Raw genomic sequence first — 23,156 nt, 5'->3', positions numbered from 1 at the left:
CCACACAAGAGGCTGCTCAAGCTATGAGCCCATAGTATTACGGGGAAGATTCTAGCATGGATGAAACTATGGCTGTTTGGCAGAAAACAAAGAGTGGGAATAAAGGGAGCCTTCTGTGGTTGGCTGCCGACGATTCATGATGTTCCACAAGGGTCTGTATTGGGACCAATTCTTTTTACATTATATGTCAATAATTTGAATGATGGAATTGATGGTTTTGTTGCAAATTTTGTGGATGATATGAAGATAGGTGAAGGGGCAGGTAGTTTTGAGGAAGTAGAGAAGCTACAGAAGGACTTAGACAGATTAGGAGAAATGGGCAAAGAAATGGCAGATGGAATACATTGTTGGGAAGTGTATGGTCATGCACTTCTGTGGAAGAAATGAAAGTGGTGAGAGAATACAAAAAAATTAAGGTGAATAGGACTTGAGAGTCCTTATGAAGGATTCCATAAAGATTAATTTACAGGCTGAGTCTGTGGTGAAGAAGGCAAATGGGATGTTAGCATTCATTTCAAGAGGACTAGAATATAAAAGCAAGAGTGTAATGTTGAAACTTTATGAAGCATTGGTGAGGCCTCACTTGGAATATTGTGAGCAGGTCTGGACCCCTTATCTTAAAAAGGAAGTACTGAATCTGGCTGGTGTTCAAAGGAGGTTCATGAAAATGACTCCAGGATTAAATGACCTGTCATATGAAGAGCGCTTGATGCTCTGGGCTTGCATTCACTGGAATTCAGAAAAATGAGGGGTGACCTCATTGAAACTTAACGAATGGTGAAAGGTCTTGATAGAGTGAATTTGGATAGGATATTTCCTATAGTAGGAGAGTTTAAGATCAGAGGACACATCCACAGAATGGAGGGATGTCCTTTTAGAATGGAGATGAGAAAGAATTCCTTTAGCCAGAGAGTGATGAATCTGTGGAATTCTTTACCAGCTTTGGAGGCCAAGTCTTTATGTATATTTAAGACAGAGGTTGATAGATTCTTGTTTGTCCAGGGTATGAAGGGATTTGGGGAGAAGGCAGGAAATTGGGGCTGAGCGGAAAATTGGATCAGCCATGATGAAATGGTGGAGCAGACTAGATGGGCCAAATGGCCCAATTCTGCTCCTATATCTTATGGTCTTAATTGGGTCTTTCTGGTTTCTTGTTTTGTGGCTGCCAGTAAGCAGATGAATCTCAAGGTTGTATAATTTATTCATACTTTGATAATAAATATGTTTTGAACCTTTGAACCTTTTGAAGTTTCCCAGGATCACATGCCTCCAGACTTTCTGAATAAGCCTACTGTAGGAAACCTTGTCAAAATCCATATAGACCACATCCACCACTCTCACCTCATTAATTTGTTTTAATTTTGGTCACTTACTCAAAGAATTCAATCAAGTTTGTGTTTACGACCTGCCACTCACAAAGACCTGCTGACTATCCCTAATCAGACAATACTGCTCCAATTGCCTGTAAATCCTGTCTCCAAGAATCATCTTTATTAGTTTGCCCACCACTGATGCAAATCTCACTTGTCTACTATTGTTTCTAATTATGTGCATCCATATACAACATTTACATTGAAAGCAGTAATATTACTAAATTCAAAGCAAATGAATCATTCTGAGCACTTAACCTGATCCAACAGACTGCTAGTTTATAAATGGTGACAATAGAATCGAGTCACTTTAGAAATATGGAATAGCAGTTAAATATATGCAGAATGGGAGAATAAGCTCTAGAGCAAAATAAACAGATTGCTTAGCTTAAATATTCTCCTTAGCTGCATTGAGCATCCTATTGTAACTCTGCAGTATTTTCTTTTCTATTTGGTCATGGCTCACTGAAAGCAGTACACATGTATATCATGATATATCAAATTCATAACACAAAAAAAGCCATTCAGTCAAACTAATCCATGCTGGTGTTAATGTTTCTCTTGAATGTTAACTCTTGCCTTATCACCTAATATATCCTTTTATTTGCTTTGCCTCCATATGCTTACTTGGTTTTCCTTTAGGGGGTATCAGGCCAGAGGAGTTTCCTACTGTATATTACATTCATATTCTCATAAGAGATAGTAGAAAAGTGTTTTGGTCGATTAAGTACATACTGGTCAATACAGCAATCCAATTCCACACGATTTTGTAACTTATTTTCCCCAACTGATCTCTATATAAGGAGCATTGGGGCAGGCAGTTTGAGCCTGGACATAAAAGCTCTTTGCAGCTGTACAGGCAGATGCTGAAGTGAGTGGGGTTTATGGTACTATTGCACCATATCTTCAGAATATTCTATCAGCTAACTACACACTTGTGGCAATTTAGTGCTCAATTAACCCACTGACCTGCACATATTTAGGAATTCAGAGAAAGAGGAGTGCCAGGTGGAAACATAAGATCACCGTGAGAATGTGCAAATTCCATGCAGACAGCATTGGAAGTAGGGATTGAACCAGGGTGACTAGCGTCATAAGGTAGCATCTCTACAGTCTGCACCACTGTTCCACAATGTTTATTTGCCTACCTCTGTACAGTACCTGAATTTTTAATATGCAGCCCCTTTGCTCGAAATTAACGCCATAGTAAAAAATAGTAAAATTCTTCTCAAAATTGCAATATTTTCAATTTCATTCACGAATGGCAGTATTTATTTCAAGTAATTAAGTACTATATTTTAAAATGGTAATGTTCTGGAACATACAACACTTAGTGTGATAATAATAAAAGATATAGAATATAGAATCGAAATTCAGAAGCCTTGATCCAATTTTGCTTCTTTATCAACTAGATGAAATTTTCAGTTTGATGACAAGTTCTTTCTAAATAATCATCATGAACTTACTTACATCAATATTACCTATTATAACATCCATAAAACAGGAACGTAATTATAGTTATACATAGTTCCAAGTAGTACTGTGTACTGGTGCCTGATTGGAGAATAACCGGTACTTACAGAGCTCTCTTTCTTTCTCAATATTTGTACAATGTGGAATGAACTTCTAATCAAATACAGTAAATCAACAATGAGGCATGCACTGATGACTTACATAATTCCAACCATCACCAGAGGAATAAATAAATGGATATTAGATGCCTGATGCTGCAAGATCAAAGATCAGGTAAGTCTACTATAATCAAGAACTTGGTGACTTTGTGCCACAGTTTGGATAATAGGAAGAAAATTTGATCAATTCTCGGCAGGAAAAATAGTACCGTCAATATAGTGTTAGTAAGATTGCTAAATAATTAATTGCAATAAAAATACAATTAAATTTTAATTAATCGCAAGATTAAAAATTAGTTTTAACTCCTACTTTAAAATAATAAAGAACTTCACCATTCTTAATGGTCTAATGACATTATTTTGATCAAAATCTGATAGAAAATATTCTGGCTTAATTTGTTTAACAATGGAATTTTAAACGTTCATGTTTGTGTCCAAATCTCTGTATGAGCCTGTTCCTTCTTGTATTTGTAGCCTCCTTCAGTCCCATAATTTTCTCGGCGGGTAGCAATCAGCACCAGAGTTCATTGGTTGGTGTTGCAGCGTGAGGTTTAATAATAGCCTGGATGCTTTTTGGCTTTGTTTTAGGCAGGCAGCAATCAGCTCGAGGCCAAAAAAAAGAAAGGAGGTGTAAGCAGAGCGGCCATTGTTGAAGTGGGATATTGTTAAGAGTGGTCCGGCTTTGGCTCAACAGGCTTGGGTGAGAACAGGCCGAGGTTCTAAGTAAGTAAGAGAGATTCTAGAAAGTTTTTTTTTCTCTGTTAGTAGCCAGTGTGCTGCGAATGGATCTGAAATGGTTCCTTGTGTGAGATGTGGGAAACTTGGGAGACCTCCAGCCTCCCTGATCACTGCATTTGCATGAAGTACACTGTGCTGCAGTTCGTTAGAGACACTGTTAAAGAACTAGAACTGCAGCTGGATGAGTTTTGGCTCATATGGGAGAACAAGGAGGTGATAGGTAGGAGCTACAGGCAGGTAGTCAATCCAAAGTTGCAGGAGGCAGGTCCCTGGTGACTGTCAGGAATAGGCAGCCAGTGCAGAGTACTCCTGTGGCCACTTCCTTCAAAACTGTTTTGGATACTGTAGGGAGGATGACCTACCATGGAAAAGCTGCAGCAACCATGTCTGAGTCTATCTCTGTGGCTCAGAAGGGAACTGGGGAAAAGAGGAATGCCATGATGATAGGGAACTCCATTATTAAAAGAGCACAATGCTGATTCTATGGATGTGAAAGGGACACCCAGATGATATGCTGCCTCCCATGTACCAGGGTCAGGGATGCCTTGGATTGTGTCCACAGCATTCTAAAGAAGGAGGTGAACAGCCGGAGGTCATGGTACATATTGGTACCAATGACATAGGTGGGAAAAGGAAGGGGGTTCTGAAGAGGGATTAGAGGGAGTTTCAAAGGTTTCAAATGTACATTTAATGTCAGAGAAATGTATACAATATACATCTTGAAATTCTTTTTCTTTGCTGGTGACTGTCAGGAGTCAGCCGGAAAGCTGAAAAGCAGGACCTCCAGGGTAGTAATCTCTGGATTCCTGTCTGTGCCATGTGCCAGTGCGGGTAAGAATAGGATGATGTGGCAGATGAATGTGTCGATGAGGAATTAGTGGCTGTGGCAGGGTTTCAGATTTCTGGATCATTGGGATCTCTTGTGCTGAAGGTATGACCTGTACAAATAGGACAAATTACATGTGAACCTGAGGGTGGTGGGGGGGGGGGGAATCAATATTCTTGTGTGCAAGTTTGCAAGAGATGTTGGGGAGGGTTTAAACTAATCTCGCAGTGGAATGAGAACTGGAGTGACAGGTCTGAGAAAAAAAAAAGTTGGTGCATTGTGTAGTGAGGCTGACAGGACTGTCAGACTTGGGAGTTCTCATTCTGAAATTGCAGGTTGAGTTGATGGTAAGCAAGCCATTCATTTTGAGAGAACTAGAATACAAAAGCAAGATTGTAATGTTGAGATGTCATAAGGCTTTGATCAGACCACACTTAGAGTATTGAGAGAGGTTTTGGGCCCCTTATTAAGGAAGGATGTGTTAGCATTGGAGACGGTCCAGAGGAGGTTCACGAGAATGACCCCAGAATTGAAAGTGCTAACATATGAGGAGCATTTGATGGCTCTGGGCCTGTACTCAATGAAGTTTAGAAGAATTGAATTGAAGGGGAGGGGGCAATTTCATTGAAACCTAATGATCATTTAAATGTCAGAATACAGTGGATGTGGAGAGGATGTTTCCTTTATTGGGGGAGTGTAGGTCCAGAGAGCACAGCCTTAGAATTGAAGGATGTCTATTTAGAACAGAGATGAGGAAAAATTTCTTTAGCCAGAGGGTGGTGAATCTGTGGAATTCTCCGCCACAGACAGCTGTGCAGGCCAAGTCATTGGGTATACTTAAAGTCTAGTTTGATAGGTTCTTGATTAGTAAAGGTGTCAAAGGTTATAGGTAGAACAGGAGTATGGGGTTGAGAGGGATAATAAATCAGACATGTTGGAATGGCAGAGCAGGCTTGATGGGCCAAATGGCCTAACTCTGCTTCTAGGTCTTATGGTCTTACTATCACAAAACCTCTGGAGCAACAGATACCATATTCCGACCTAGTGAATCAAGCAAGGACATTTTGATCGAGTTTTGCTGTATTCAACTCGAAAATATCAGTGACCAAGAATTTAACCTTGAGAGCACGGAATCACCAGCATTTATTTTAGAGATAGCTTCCCCTCCAAGTCTCCAATATGTCTGCCTGATCAGATTGGCTGCATGGATTCTGAATTGGCTTGCCCACAGAAGGCAGGGAGTGGTAGCAGATGGAGAGCATTTTGCCTGGAGGTCAGTGACTAGTGGTGTTCCACAGGGATCTGTTTACAGGCCTCTGCTCTTTATGGCTTTTATAAATGACTTGGATGAGGAAGTGGAGGGGTGATTTAGTAGGCTTTCAAGTGACACAAATGTTGCTGGTGTTGTAGATAGTAAAGATGGATGTTGTAGGTTACAATAGCCACCAGATAGAATGCAGAGTTGGGCACAACAATGGCAGATGGAGTTCAGTCTAGAAGAGAGTGAAATGATACTCTGAAAGATCGAACTTGAAGGTGGAATACAAGGACAGTTGCAAGATTCTTGCCAGTGTGTAGCAACAGGAGGATTTTGGAATCAAGATCCCTCAAAGTTGCCACACAAGTCGATAGGGAGGTTAAGAAGGTATATGGTGTGCTGGCCTTTATTAGTAGGGGAATTGATTTCAAGAGCAGTGAGCTCATGTTGCAGTTCCATAAAACTCTGGTGAGGCAATACTTGCAGAACAATGTTCATTTCTGCTCACATAATTATAGGAATGATGTGCAGCTTTGGAGAAGGTTCACTGGAGGTTTACCAGGATGTTGCCCGGATCAAAGGTCGTGTCTTATGAGAAAAGCTGGAGATTATCTCTTTGGAATGATGGAGGATGAGAAGCGACTTGGTAGAGGTGTATGGGTTTATCAGAGGTAGAGATAGAGTGGATAGCCAGTAGGGCAACAGTGGCCAATACCACAGGGCATGAATTTAAGGTGAGTTGAAGAAAGTTCAAAAATGTAGGGGAGAGGCTAGAAGCATTTTTTTTGCATCTGCCTGGAATGCCCTGCTGCTGGTGGTGGTAGAGACTGATACAACTGGGACATTTAAATGGTCCTTAGATAGGTACATGGATTGGAGAAAAATGGAGGGTTGTGGCCTGTGTAGGAGGGAAGGGTTAGATCATTTATACAGGTTAGCACAATATGCTGGGCTGAAGGACCTTTTCCTATGCTGTAGTGTTCCATGTTCTATAGGATAACAAAATATTAATCAGTTATACACTACAGTTTTATAGTCCAGTTACACTAAAATTGAAAGGATAATGCATGTCAAAAATCATTAATCAGGAGCTTTCAACCACCACTCTATCTATGAAAACTCTGAGGTAAGTGCACTATTCAGGCAGGTGTTGACTTACAAATGAGTAAGTGAAAGTAACTTTGTTAAACATTTCAGCTCTTTTTCTCTCTCCGTCAAGGTGGCTTCAAAGGCTTGTCACAAAATTCACTCGTAGCATTATTCATCGTAATTTATGGAACAAATGACTTTTTGCAGTATTGGGCCTTCGTTCAAAAGTAATTTATAGGCTGTTTTTTTGCATTTAGGTACACGTCCTTACTAAGTGTACAATAAAACAAACGCTCAGTTTGGAAAAGCACCAAGTCAATTACTTATTGTGTTCAAAATTCATTAAGGTCAGTTGTAGATTGGGTTTTATTTGATATATACACAGGAATTACTCTCACCATTGTAAAATAATGTAATAGCTGAAATTTAATTGTAATATACTGCACTAAATATGGTGCAGTAATTTGACTGGTTAACATTACACATATCAAGCACTGCACAGACAAGGTTACTTAATGAAACAGAGATGTTAAACAAGTCCTACTTTCATTCACTATTTGAAAATGTGCGTGTATAATTCAAGCTAAGCTTCTCCATAATGAGACAACAGAGTGATGTGGTCTTATTTGGCAAATAAAAACTGTGGACATTTTAAAAACTTTTACCACGGTCATATATTACAGTTCATACCAAATTACTATGATGCCTAAAAAACACAAGGTGAGAAATTGGGTTTTGTGGCAATTTCTTATGATTTATTCAGCCCGCTTCTGGCTCTCAATGGAGTCAGTATGAAATTCTTACGTAATCTCACTCCGCACCACCTTTCTAATACAGCCAGACGCTTGTTTCCTTTTCATTTCAGATTCCACAAATATGCACCATTGTCTGATCAGGACACAAAAATGTTTTCAAAATCCTCCTTAAAATTCAGTTGATAATTTTCAAGGCATTGCAGTTTTCTTCAAATTGTCGAGTGTAAAACATTTGAAATGATAATACAAGCATATTACAGGAATCAGAATGGTTGTTTTATGGCTCATTACACAGCCACCTACAACGGTGGGCCAGTGACGTCAAAGTACACATCAGTAAAAAGATTCTAGTTTAGGAGAGAATAATCAGTGTTAGTTCTTGCAGCTATGTATGTCGATCAATAAATCTGGCTGCGCTCACGAAGGGTCAGTGATTTACAACCTTCATCTAAGCAAATCATGAGAATAATCTAAGCAGAACCCAGGCGTTTTTGTAAAGATGCTGGAAGTTGCATTTCCTTGAAACAACTATTTTCCAGCGTCAAGATTCAGCAATGTCAACCTCCCCACCTGACCTGCAACTTACAAAGCAAATTTGGTCTCTCTCTGAGTTCTGATGAAGGGCATTCAAGCTGAGGCATTAACTCTGTTTCTCTTCCCACAGATGCAACCTAACTTGCTGAGTATTTCCAGAATTTTTTTTGGTCTTACCATCAGTTATTTGTTCTGCTTATGTTCAACATCACAATTTCATACCAACGAGCACTGTTTCTACTACATAAAATACAGATCCTTGCAGAACACCACCGGTCACAGAGCTTCAGTCAGAAAAGCACACCTCCATTACTATCGTCCCTATTCTGTGACAGAAACAATTTTATATCAACTGGCTAACTTAAAGTTCAAAATTCACATTTCAAAGTACATTTATTATCAAGTATGTATACATGATACAATCTTATGATTTGTCTCCTTACATTGCAGCCATAAAGTAGAGAAATCCAATAGAACCCACTTTAAAAAAGACCACCATACACCCAATATGCAGAAAAAAATTATCATGCAAACAATAAAAACAAGCAAATAGCATTCAGAACTGAAGTCCACTAATCCGTTCACAGACACGAAGTCACGGAGCCTCAGTTCAGCATAGAGCCGAGTAACTGTCACAGAGCAGTGAGCTGAACCAGCCTGTTCCTCGCTCGGGCCCCGACGCCCTAATCTCACTGTGAATCCCTTGTAACTTAAGCTTTCACAAGCGGTATGTGGAGAGTACTGTCTTTGATGTGATCCCTCCCCTGTCATTGTTCCTTCTTCCAAAACATTACAACACAGTACAGGCCCTTCGGCGGCACAACGTTGTGCCAATCTTTTAACATCCTTTAAGATCAATCTAACCTTTTCCTTCCACATAGCCTTCCATTTTTCTCTCATCCATATGCCTAAGATTCTCTTAAATGTCCTGAATGTATCTCCCTCTCCCAGCAGTATACTAGTTCAGCTTCATTCTGACAGCTGAAGGCCAGTCTGAAATTCAATAGTTCACTGCCTTATTCAAGTCCCAATTTCATTTTAATCATGTTTATCTGCATTTGATACTCATATTCATCTTGGGCTTACAGATAACCAGTCCTATATGGTGCCAAAGAAGCTAGTAAAAATTACCAGGAATGCTGGGCATCATTTCCCATCGGATAATGGCCTGCCTCCTCTTCTCCAGCCCTTGAATCCAGTCTTTCACGTTGGCTTTCATTGGGAACCAAATATAACCTATTCAAATTATCTGAAAGCAGCTGCTTTTAAGATTGCTCTTAAGCAGTGTCAAGGCATGCATTTATTAAACATTCCATTAATAGTGAAGGAGATGAAGTCATTCTTCATACAGTTTATAGCTTTGCAATTATACCTCTCATCAACCCTTAATAAAGCTGGAAGCATCTCTTAGCACATAGCATATTCTCTTGGATCAGTTTATCATCCCTAGTATTCCATTACAGTCAACAACTTTAAATTGTCCTGAAATTCACATGTTCCCTTTAAATAACCTATTAGTTGATAAGTTTTGATTTGAAACTGACTGAAGTTCATAACAGATGAATGAGATTAAATTGTCATGGGATTGCTGCACCAGATAAGTGTGGTGTGATGTCAGCTTCACTCAACACGGTCACAACCTGATGTGTCACAGAAGTTCATCATTCTGAAAGTGAATAAAAAGGCTCAACGAAGCCTGAAAAAGGGCGTGCGCCCAGAACATCGACTCTTTATTCCTTTCCATAGATGCTGCCTGACCTTTTGGGTTCCTCCAGCATTTTGTGCATGTTATTCTAGAAAAGAATCAATGGTTGAAGCAATTGAATGCTTTCAGTGCTTCCAAAGCTGGCAAATTTCAACCAAATGCAGCCAGTAAGGCACAAGACAGAAGAATTATGACACCTGGATGAAGGCATTGCCAACAATATTCAAGAAGTTCAATATCATCCACAGTAAATTAGTTGGCTTGACTACTACTTAGTCCATTAACCAAAATCTTTATTCCCTCCACCATCAGCATACTACGACTACAGTGTGCACCATCTACAAAATGCACTGCAGCAACTTGCCAAGATTTCTTCATCAGTATCTTCCAACCCCACAGCTTATATTAACAACAAGAAACAAGCAGGTATGTTGGAATTCCTTTAGCTGCAACCATCTGGGAAAAACACTCTCCTGACCTGGAAACTTCGTTGCTAGTCACTGCATTTAAACCGTGCAATTCTTAGCACGACTGTGAAAGTCCCCTGAGCAGTAGAACTGCTGCAGGTCCAGGTGCCTAACCAGCTTTCTCAAGGGCAACCCTACTGTCAGGCAAATAAAATGAATTTTGCTAAGCTTATTATTTCAGCTGACAGCACAAAGGAGGGGTGACCATAAATACCTGAGTCAGAACATGAGTGGGTTGTATAGAGAAAATACTAGTGTAAATCATCTCAGATTTTAATTTGTTGAATATGGCAAATTATGACAAGTTCAAATTCTGCGTCAATCCTGTTGGATGTTAACTTTGGAGATCAAATTTCCTCCACTCAGCATCGTATCATGCATTATGGCAACACCTCTACTTCCTCAGGAGTTTGCAGAGATATGCATAACATCCGAAACTTTGATGAACTTCTATAGATGTGTAGTAGAGAGTATATTGACTGGCTGCATTATAGCCTGGTGTGGCAATGGAAAATCCTACAAAAAACGTAGTGGATATGGCCAAGTCAATCATGGGTAAACCCTCCCAACCACTGAGCACATCTACATGCAACACTTTTGCAGGAAAGCAGCATCCAATAGGGATCTCCACCACACAAGACATGCTCTCTTTTCACTGCTGCCACCAGAAAGGTGGTACAAAAACCTCAGGACTCACACCACCAGGCTTCGGAACAGTTACTGCCCCTCAACCAACAGGCTCTTGAGCCAAAGGGGATAACTTCACTCAACTTCACTTGCCTCAACATTGAAATGTTCCCATAACCAATGGACTCACTTTCAAGGACTCTTCATCTTGTGTTCTTGATATTTATTGCTTATTTACTTATTAATATTGTTTCTTCTTTTTGTACTTGTATAGTTTGTTGTCCTCTGCACTCTGGTTGAATGCCCTAGTTGGCCAGTCTTTCATTGATTCTATTATAATTATTATTCTATACATTTGTTGAGTATGTTTACAAGAAAATGAAGTCAGGGTTGTTGACATATATGTACTTTGATAATAAAATTTACTTGAACTTTGTTAACAAATGTACAGTCACTGGAGAACAAGATTGAGACCTAAGAGCAAGATTGCTGTATCAGAGGGAAATGAGGGATTCCTATGTTCTCTGTTTCACAGAGACGTGGCTCACTCTGGACAAGCCAGATATGTCGGTAACACCCAAGGTCTTTTATCAGTAGGTTTCAAAGGTACATTTAATGTCAGAGAAATGTATACAATATATATCCTGAAATTCTTTTTCTTCTTGATACAGCGGATGAACCAGACTGCTGTTTCAAAGAGGGCAAAAGTGTTTCATGATAAGCTCTTCATGGTACTCAGACATAGCAGTCTTGTTCCACTCTTGGTTCCTCAAAGTGGAACATCAAATGATTAAGAGTTGCCCATTCTATGTACCAAGAGACTTCTCTTCCATGATCCTGACCACAGTCTACATACCAGCAAAGGCCAATGTTAAGCAGGCCTTCAAGGTATTGAGTGCAGCAAAAAGAAAACAAGAAACAGCCTACCACAACACCTTTCAAATCATTGCTGGGGACTTCAGTCAGGCTTGTTTGAAGAAATCTTTGCCCAATTATCATCAACATATCACTTGCAGCACAAGTGGTCCCAACACACTCAAGCTCTGTTATACTACAATTAGGGCTGTCTATTGCTCCATTGCTAAACCACACTTCAGGAAATTTGACCATCTGGCCATCCTCCTCCTACCTGCATACGAGCAGAGGCTAAAGAGCAAGGCTCCAGAAGAAAGGACAACAAAGAAGTGGTCGCAGGAGGTGGAGAGGCGGCTACAGGATTGCTTTAAGTCAGTGGACTGGGCTGTGCTCAAGGACTCCTCAGAGGATCTGAACAAATATGCCACGTTCGTCATGGACTTTATAAACATCAATCATGGATGAGTGTGTCCCAAAAAGTCATTTCAAGTCTTTCCCACCAGAAGCCATGGATGAACAAGGAGATCCACAACCTGCTGTGGCATTCAGGTCTGGTGACCAAGTAAAGTACATAAGATCTAGATATGACCTCCGGAAAAAACATCTCCTATGCAAAGTGGCAATTTCAGTCCAAACTGGATTACAGAAGGATGCTCAACAACTGTGGCAGGGTTTGAATGCTATCACCTCTTGCAAAACCAAACATAGGTGACAACAAGGTTTCACTCCCAGTTGAGCTCAATGCCTTTTATGCTCACTTTGACCAACCAAACATGGAGGCACCTTCATGAACTCCCACAGCTCTGACGACCCTATGATTTCAGTCTCTGAGGCTGACGTGAGAGCATCTTTCAAGAGAGTGAATTTATGGAAAGCACCTTGACCAGATGGGATACCAGGCCAAGTACTAAACACCTGTGCTGATCAACTGGCTGAAGTGTTCACTGAATATCTTTAACCTCTCGCATTGCAGTCTGAGGTACCCACCTGCTTCAAATAGACGGTTGCTTAAGAAGAACTGGGTAACCTGCCGCAATGACTATATTCCTGTAGCAGTTACGTCCACTGTGAGGAAGCACTTTGCGAGGTTGGTGATGAAACATATCAACTCCTGTCTGACAAGAGATTTGGATCCATTCCAGTTTCCCTACCATCACAACAGGTCCACAGCAGATGCCATTTCATTGGCTCTTCACTCAACCCTGGAACATCTGGATAGCAAAGATGCATACATCAGGATGCTCTTCATTGACTACAGAGCTGGATTCAATACTATCATCCACACAAGACTAATTAATAAGCTCCAAGATCTAAGCCTCAGTACCTCCTTGTGCAATTAAATCCTTAATTTCCTCACTTCCAGTCAATTTGGTTTAGCAACAACATCTCCTCCACAATCACCATCAGCACAGGTGCACCAAAAGGCTGTGTGCTTAGCTCTCAGCTCTACTCACTTTATTCTTATGACTGAGACTAAGCACAGTTCTCAAGCCATATTTAAGTTTGCTGATGACATCACTGTTGTTGGCCATATCAAAGGTGGTGATTATCAGCATAGAGGAAGGAGATTGAAAATTTAGCTAAGTGGAACCACAACAACAACCTTTCACTGAATGTCAGCAAGAGAAAGGAGCTGATTATTGACTTCAGGAGGAGAAAACCAGAAGTCCATGAGCCAGTCCACATTGGGGGATCAGAGGTGGAGAGGGGCACCAACTTGAAATTCCCCAGTGTTTTCATTTCAGGGGATCTATTCTGGGTATAGATGTGCAGTGAAGAGTATACTGTCAGGTTCCAACACAGCCTAGTATAGAAACACCAGTGCCCTTGAACAAAAAAGTCTACATAAAGTAATGGATACAGTCCAGTCCATCATGGGTAAAACACAAAATACTCTGCAGATGCTGGGGTCAAAGCAACACTCACAACACGCCGGAGGAACTCAGCAGGTCGGGCAGCGTCTGTGGAAACAATGAGTCAATGTTTCCACGGCTGCTGCCCGACCTGCTGAGTTCCTCCAGCATGTTGTGAGTGTTGCCATCGTGGGTAAAAGCCTCCTCCCCATTGGGTACATCCACAAAGAGCACTATCACAGAAAAACAGCATCCATCATCGAGGACTCCAACCATGTAGGCCATGCTCACTTCTTGCTGATGCCTTTAGGAAGGAGGTACAGGAGCCTCAAGACCCACACCACCAGGTTCAAGAACATTGATTGTACCTCAAACATCAGGCTCTTGAACCAGAGGGAATAATTTTACTCACCCCCAACACTGAACTGTTCCCACAGACTATGGATGCACTTTTAAGGACCCTTCATCTCATATTCTCAATATTTTTTGCTGATTTATTTATTATTACTAGATATTTGTCTTTCTTTTTATTTGCACAGTCTGTTGTCTTTTGCGCAGTAGTTGTTTGTCCATCTTGTGTGCAGTTTTTCATTGATTTTGTTTTGTTTCTTTGTATTTACTGAAAATATTTGCAAGAAAATGAATCTCTGGGTTGTATATGGTGGTATATACTATGTATTTTGATACTAAATTTACTGTGAACTTTGCAGAAACTTCAGATGTTTTGACATTAAGCAACAAATGTTCTAAATGTTTTAAAATATCAAGGATGACAGAAAGTGTCAACAAGAATATAAATAACATTATTTTCAGTATAAAACTTGCATATTTTTGTCAAGATAACCAAGAAGGGGATTGTCAACTTCTGTCCACCCTCCCTCACTTGAGCATTTATGCAGGCAGCAGCTGTACATCGAAGCAGGCAATGGAGGATAGGAAAGCCACTGCCACCTCATTGATGACTAGAGCATATCTATGTAGCCCCCCAGCCACCCTCAGGGTTGCTCAGCTCACTGTCGTCTAGGGAAACAGCCCTCGGCCCCGCCAAACTGGGTAATTAGTTTGGGTGGATGCTGTGTGATGTACCCCACCCCACCCAAATAACAGACAATACACCAGATACGATTAAATGATTTACAGTTTATAGGTATTACGGGAACTATATAATTAATAGAGAATAAAATATAAAAAGAAAATAAAAGGCGCCACACTTATCGAAGTTCAATCTCTTCGTGCACAAAACAGTTGGAGCTCGGGACCCTTCTTCTTCACCCTGCGACCCCTCAGACTGCCTCGACCGGCAGCTGGGACCAAAAACGGTGGTTGACCAGACGTTCCATATGAGTCTGTCTCCATCTCCCCTCCTCGCCGAACGCCCTGCTCGGGGTCCGACGCCGTTAGCGGGCTCACAGCACCTGGTCTATTCTCTGTCTCTCTCTCCCGCCTTCTGCCTCAAAACCCCGCGCATACAAATCTTCCAGATACACCAAAGTCATAACAACTATCCCAATTAGTTCATAACATCCCCTTATCACCCCCTAACCCACAACAAGCTGCTAGCGCAAAGTTTTCTCAGCGTTTAACATAACAAAGCATTCCCGATTATAACATAACAAAGAAGCCATTTCAATTAGCCTCCGCAGTAACATAAAGACGAAACCCCCTTACACCTACATAAAAGGGGCAGCAGCTTACTTTCCCCACTGACATCAAACTGGGGTCCTGCTCTAGGTGCTGTATTTGTAATCTTCAGGTACAAAGTATCACTGAGTTTATTCACAAAATACCTGATATAATGATAAAATGCTTGTTTTTGCACTAGAAAAAGAATGCCACAAATGGATGTGTAGAAAGGGAGATTATTTTCACCCTCCTAGCCTAGCTATACTTGCTAATTAACTCTTTTCACAGTCAAATCCAAGGATTCAGAAATTCTAGGATGGATTTTTTTCTTCAATGAAAGATCGAATAGGATGGCCTTGTTTACTTTGAGGTGTAAGAGTTGACAGAGGTATACAACACTATCTGAGGGTAGATAGGGTAGATAATAGGGAACTCTTACATTTAACAGAGTTGGCTGTAATGAGAAGGCATAGGTTGAGGGTAAAGGGTAAGAGATTTAGAGGGATCAGAGGAAGTAGTTGTGTTCACCCAGTAATTTATTCTTTGTTCCACCTCCCAACAGCCTACCCCACTTTGCAGATCTGAACCCAGCACCTAACATTACAGCAGAGCCTGTTAATACTTTATAGTCGCCAAACAATTGATACTAGAACGTACAATCATCACAGCGATATGTGATTCTGCGCTTCCTGCTCCCTGGATTACAAATCGATACTAAATATTAAAAATTTAAATTATAAATCATAAATAGAAAATAGAAAAATGGAAAGTTAGGTATTGCAAAAAAACCTATAGGCAGGTCCGGACATTTGGAGGGTACGGCCCAGATCCAGGTCAGAATTACCTGGACACAAGGGATTCTGCAGATGCTGGAAATCCAGAGTAACAGACACAAAATGCAGGAGGAACTCAGCAGGTCAAGCAGCATCTATGGAAAGGAATAAACAGTCAACATTTTGAGCTGAGACACTTCATCAGCATGTGTCCTGAAGAAGGGTCTCGGCCCGAAACGTCGGCTGTTTATTCCTTTCCATAGATGCTTCCTGACCTGTGGAGTTCCTCCAGCATTTTGTGTCTGTTACCTTAAAAATACCTGGGTCTGTTTCTTATTAAAATGAAGTCCACATTAGGGCCTAAAATCAACCAACCCTAACATGTGGTTCAGATTTATCATTTTTGTTCATAATTTTGATAACTTCAAGTTAATTAATTTGGTATAGTCCCCATGCAGTTTGAAGGCACAAGCACAATTTGCTCATGATACACATAGGCAGGATAAATGAAGATTTTAATAATTTATTTTGTGATCATACCTGTCTCTGACACTGCACAGCTACTGTTGAAGATGTCCCAGTGCCATCCACGGAGTTAATTTAATTTTGTTTTTCTTGACTTTTTGCTCCTGTGGCAAGACATGTGGAAATACTACATTTCAAAGGGAGTACATGTTACTTGAATAAAAAATCTTTTAACTTATGCTGACAATACTACATAGGATGCATGGATGACATCTCTCCAACAAGTGAGAAATCACCTAGGTTTCGTCTGCTCTTACAGCTCTTAAAAATGGGTTGTGTCAAACTGTTGCAGTCTCTAAATAGGTTTGAGTGTAGCTGTTAGACACAAGTGGTTCTGGCAGATTCTATATTTAATGTTGAACTGAAAGAGAGTTCACTCTAGCCATTCTTTATGGGAGTTTGAGTCACTGTAAATTGGTTTCTGCTTGGCTTACATGAGGATGCTGGAGACAACATAGTCTGCAATGAGAAAGCAATTAATCAGCCGAGGGACTGTACAATCTAAGCTGAAGAGAGCAGATCTTTCATTTCTGTATCCACAGACCATGGAGGCAGGTGTGGTTGAAATCAGTGGGGATGCCTGAAAAAGCAAAATGATCACTTTCGAGCATTGCAAACTGCCCAAAATAGCTAGTGTGTTAAAACACCATGCTTACAAAGTGTCACTAGCCTGATACAGGCATTTCACTGGGACGTGCAGGGATACTTCCAGTATTAGAGAGTGAATTTTCCATTTTAAAGCATAACAAGTCAATTTTTTCTTAAGGTATCCTAATAAATTCACAGCCTTGATAACCCGAATCATCTTTGCTGCAATTTTCTCAGTGCTTTCAGGCACAATCTTTTTGAAAACTCAAGAATGCAGTTATTTTATTCCAGGTGGATTTTGATTAGCACTTTGTACCATATCTATACCTTGATTTGACTTGGATGTTAAAATGACTTGAAAAATTATTGAAGCAGAGAATACATTTTTGAAAATATGTCAGCAGGTGAAGAGTTGTGAAGGGTTGGCATATAATGCAAAATAAAATTAAGGTTTGGGACATGGGCCAACAACTGAAGGTAAAGATATGACTCTACAGTTCACACTGTGCTACATAAATTCCATCCCTGCGATGAGCAGGTAGACAAGCCCGTTAGAGTTTTTTGAGACGGTAATCAAGGGGATTGATGAATGCAGGGTGTTGGACCTTGTCTATTTTCAGCAAGGCCTTTGACAATGGTATTCTAGAGAGAGCTGGCTAAGTGGATACAGACGATTGACTTGAAGGTAGGAAGCAGGGAGTGATGCAGGAAGGTTGTTTTATGGACTGGAGGCCTGCGACTAGTGGTGAGAATCCAAATCATATCCTCTTAAAGAGAATCCGTTTTGTAAGTTCTAGTCAAGGTGGTACCAAGCTGTGACGTCCACCGGTGTGGCTCAGACGTCCATTGATGGCATGATTTAGATTGAGTTGTAAGAATCGTTTTAGGTTATAAGTATGGATTTGCAGACAGCATGGGATGTTAGGGGTCAGGTTAACACTTAAGGACTGGATGAGGTCCATGTGAGTTCATAAGTCAAGACTCAAAGTACTCTGCAGTTGAAGCTCAGAGACCTCTGGAGGTCGAGTTGGCAGGCATTATGGAGACCAGTGATCAAGTCAGAAGTCTGTATGGCAAGAGTCACGAGGACCTGTGATTCCTCTAGCTTACTGCGGATGGGGGTCTATGGGAGTCCAGAAGGCCTGAAGGTCCAATCCATGATCAGTGAGTACTGAGATCAAGACCCAAAGGTTAAGCCCATGACTGGCGAGTCCTGGAGTCGATGCCCAGAGGTGGGTGAAATGTGGACGGCAAAACTTAAGGTCCATGTCCAGAGCTCGGTGAGCCCAGAGGTAGAAAGCCCAAAGTCAAAGACCAAATTTGGTCAGTCGGAAGGTAGAGGCATGAAAACGAGTCTGTGAGTCTTGGACAAGGACTGGAGGCTGGAAGCTTGATGTCTGTGAATCTGAGAGTCTGGGGCCAAGGACTGAAGGCCTGGAGGTGGGTTGTCTTAGGATTGGAGGCCTATCTGTGTGGGTTGTTGTCTTGTTTGTTCTGTTATTGTTGAGAAACAACGAAGTGAAACAGAACTGTACAACCACATCAGTGAAGGAAACAACTCCCAGTGACCTTAATGGACCATGGACCAGTAACCATCTATACAATCATATAGCTTGGAAATAGGCCATTCGGCCTAACTCAATGCAACCAGTGGTACCTGATCCATTGTCTTCTGTGACTAAGCAACTCAAGTGCTTGTCTATACACTCCGTAATTGCTGTCAGTGCCTCAACTTTAATCACTCTCTCATATAGTGCATGTCAGATACTTAACACCCTCTGGCTGAAAAAGATCCCCCTCGTATCCCCAGATCTCTTCCCCTTACCTGAAATGAATGTCCCCTAATTTTATCTACCTTTGATATGGAAAAAAATTCCTGTAGTCTGCCCTATCTAGATCTCTCATAATTTTGTAAACTATAATCATGTCTTTCCCCTAACTATCTCCATTACAGGAAGAAAAATGGAATCTAATTTCTACAGTCTCTTTTCATAACTGAATTGGTACATACCAGGCAGCTTACTGATGAATCTCCTCTGCGCCTTCTCTAGCACTACCTCATACTTCCCATACCTTTGGGACCACAGTTAGACACAATACTCCATCCAAGGTCTGAATTTCCTCTGCTTGGTGACAACAGTTGTCAATGGTACTCCAGCTGAGTTCTAACCAAGATTCATAAAGTTGGAGTATAACTGCCCTACATCAGCTTTCGGTGCCCTGAATAATGAAGGCAGGTTTCAACAGGTACATTTAATGTCAGAGAAATGTACACAGTATACATGGTGAGGATTTATTCCCTTAAAGGAGAATGCCTATGCATGTGTGACTTTGTGTAACGTGGGGAGGCTGACACACAGGCAGCAATCACATTGTCCTCAATAGACTGGAAACCTTTCACCCTCTGCCCTCACCACTGTTGTGATGCGTCATCATCTTCCGCCAGCTCCACCAATGAGGTCTTGGTTGGATCGCTCTTTGTCTGGATCCTCCCCCTTAACCTCACCACCCCGAGTCATCCTACCAGGTGCCAAGCTCCAGAAGGCATTGCTTTTGGGATCTCAGGAAGTCACAAGTCTTGCCACCACAACAAGGTGATGATCTTTGGAGAACAGCAACAGTCACAGGCATCAAATCACAAACCAACTATCTACCTCACCCTCTATATCTTCTTTTGCCAACTTGTCCTGGATCCCACGGACTCTAACCTTTTGAATTCATTTCCTATTTGTGACAGATAGGAAATAGGAATAAGATCTTGTTACAGATCTTACTAAAGTCTACAGTATGTAAATCACATCTACTCCTCTGATCTCATTTGTTACCCCTTTAAAGAATTCAATCAAAGAGACAGGATTTGCCCTTGGCCACGTCATGTTGGCTGTCTATGATTAGTAGCTGCCTGTTCAAATGATCATTAACTCTCTCACTTGGAATTTTTTTCATTATCTTTCTCACTGATATTAAAGTTCAAAGTATGTATGGAGAATACAACCTTGTGATTCAACTTCCCACAGACAGTCACAAAACAAAGAAAACATATAAAATTATGAAAGGAATAGATAAGTGCAGTAAAGTTGTTTCCACTGGTAGGTGAGACAAGAACTAGGGGACATTGAGTGTTGGTCTTCAGGTTCCTGTACCTCCTCCATGACGGTAGCAATGAAAAGTGAACATGTCCTGGCTGATGGGGTCTGGGGTCCTTAATGACAGATGTCACCTTCTTGAAGCATTGCCTTTTGAACATGTCCTCAATGCTGGGGAGGCTAATGCCCTTGATGGAACGGATTGAGTCCACAACGTTCTGCAGCTTCTTTCGATCCTGTGCAGTACCCTCCCCCCACCCCCATACTAGATGGTGATGCAGCCAGTTAAAGTGCTCTCCATGGTATATCGATAGAAATGTTTTTGTGTCTTTGGTGACAGACCAAATCTCCTCAAACTTCTAATGAAATATAGCCACTGTCACGCCTTCTTTGTAACTGCACCAAGATGTTGGGTCCAGTTTAGTTCCTCAGAGATGTCGACACCTGCGAACTTGAAATTGCTCACTCTTTCCACTTCTGATCCCTATATGAGGATTGGTTTGTGTTCCCTGGTCTTACCCTTCCTGAAGCCCACAACCAGTTCTTTGGTCTTACCGACGTTGAGAGCCAGGTTGTTGCTGCAACACCACTCAGCTATCTAATATATCTTGCTCCTGCACATCTTCTCATCACCATCTGAAATTCTGTCATCGATAATTGTATCATCAGCAACTTATAGATGGCATTTGAGCTGTGCCTAGCCACACAGTCATGGTATAGAGTAGAGCAGTGGGCTAAGCACACACCCTTCAGCTGCAATAATGTTGATTGCCAGCGAGGTGAAGATGCTATTTCCAACCCGCACAGACCATGGTCTTCTGGTGAGGAAGTCAAGGATCCAGTTGCAGAGGGAAGCACAAAGGCCCATGTTATGGAGCTTTTTGATCACTTTGATGTTCCTTTCCCAAAGTCCACAATCACTTCCTTGGTCTTACTCATGTTGAGTGCAAGGATGATGTTATGACACCACTCTTCCCCAGTCTTCTGCAGAAGCATGAAATAAATCCTATCCTTACTTAAGGATTTAACCACTTTTAAGCCATGCTTATTTATGGAAACTAGACTTTCACCAACTACTTCACTGAGATCTCCAGCTACAGTGTCTTCCCTTCGTGAATGCCAATGAAAATTTTTCATTCATGACCTCCTATGTAGTTTTGTCTCCAGCCACTGATTTCCCCTACTGGCCCTACTTTCCCCCTAGTTATTTTTACCCTTATTATTCCCAGTAGGCACCTTAATAGATGGAAAACAAATGCAGTCAGTACACATTAAAAATGCTTCTGATGGTTGATGGGCTGTTTTTAAGTGGGTTGATATGTTCTAGGATGGTGCTATTCATCTGAAATGTGGTTGGTGCTGCATTCATCATACTTTGACCTGTAAATGGTGGGAAGTTCTAAGGATATTGAGAAGTGAGTCGGTCACTATTGAAGTCTTGGCCTCTAACCTGTTTTTGTATCACAATATTTTTGGGGCTGGTTCAAGCGACTCTCAGGATGTTGAAAGTGGAGGACTTGACAACTTCAAGGCAGGTGGTTAGACTCTGTCATGGTCACGGCCTGGTGCTTTAGTGGATTAGAAAAAGCGCGAACATACTTTCTTGTTTACTAAGAATGGAGACGGGAAGCAGGAGGATCAGTGTATTTAAGTCCTATTTGCTGCTAACGTAAATATAGGTGGGAAAGCAAATTATGAAGTGTTTCATTAAAATTCTGATAAGGAAATTGAGTGGGTAGAAGTCTGGCAAATGAACTACATTATGGAGAAGTGTGAGGTTATTCACACTGGTAGGGAAAATGGAGAAGGTGAATATTGTAGAAATGGAGCGAGACCATGGGATGCAAAGCTACACAAAGATCTCTCTCTCCCTGCATATGAGATACAGTATGTTAGAGCAAGTATTTTAAAAACACCTTTTAATGTAAGAGATAAGAGTATAAAAGTATGGAAATCTTGCTCCAACTGTACAGGGCATTTGTGAAATGATACCTTGTATTAAAATTATACTCCAAAGTGGTGTCATAGCATGATTACTGCTATTCAGGGAATTTTGGTTTATATTATAAAGATATATGATAAGCTTTATTGTACATCAAATCATAGAGAAATACATCACTTGTGTCAAATCAAATCAGCGAGGATTACGCTAGGCAGCCCACAAGTGTTGTCACATTTCCGGCGTCAACATAGAAAGCCTACAACTCTATAACCCTGATCGTACAACGTTGGAATGTGAACAACGTTGAAACCAGAGAACCTGGAGGAAACCCACGCGGTCACGGGGAGAATATATAAATTCCTCCGGGAGCTGCATGATCTCACAGCTGGTGTTGCAATTGCGTTACGCCAACTGTTACACTGCTGTGCCAGTCTACAGACTGATAACTGCTTCAGTCTCTGTGGCTAAGCTATACTGGGTTACATTGCTGGTTCTTCGATGCCTTCTGGCCTAACTGCTGAATGCATTCACTGGCCTTTTCTTTTTGAAATTACTATACCAAAAGGCCAATTGAATGATCAATTGGATAGTCAGATTTTTTTTTAAACCAGTAAGTACTTTCACATACATTGCAGTTATACAGCAGCCTGTACAAAGCAAAGTTGTTTAGACCACTATACTTTATGGCCATTGCATCAGTACAGCTTGTCAGAATGAGACGCTACATGCTCAGCAAATGCAAGTATTATTTATGCTGCTACTTTATGTATTATTAATTCAACATCATGGCATCAATTATGGTCAAACAAGTTTATCTTGGAGGAGTTTCCAGCTCCCAAAATGTGTGATTAATATCAAGGTTACCACCACCTGGCAGGCGATATTAAGAAATGTTTACCTGTGCGTACCCG

General features: G+C 41.0%; 1 protein-coding gene across 8 annotated transcripts in view; it reads right to left on the bottom strand.

Annotated features, from left to right (window-relative positions):
- sgcg (sarcoglycan, gamma) overlaps window positions 1–23,156 on the bottom strand; it is a 620,033-nt gene that overhangs the window by 353,834 nt on the left and 243,043 nt on the right. The window contains exon 2 of one of the 8 annotated variants that reach the window (XM_063054203.1): window positions 16,645–16,733. The exons of 6 other annotated variants lie outside the window; for them this stretch is intronic. The gene's annotated coding sequence lies outside the window, so the exon portion shown is untranslated. Of the gene's footprint in view, window positions 1–16,644; window positions 16,734–23,156 lie in introns of those variants that run through there. One more of the 8 variants, XM_063054204.1, reaches the window with a different exon arrangement.

Source organism: Mobula hypostoma, chromosome 7 (genome assembly GCF_963921235.1).
Source record: "Mobula hypostoma chromosome 7, sMobHyp1.1, whole genome shotgun sequence".
NCBI lineage: Eukaryota > Metazoa > Chordata > Chondrichthyes > Myliobatiformes > Myliobatidae > Mobula > Mobula hypostoma.
Note: the sequence above shows the minus strand (reverse complement) of the source record. Positions and strands in the feature narration are given on the sequence as shown.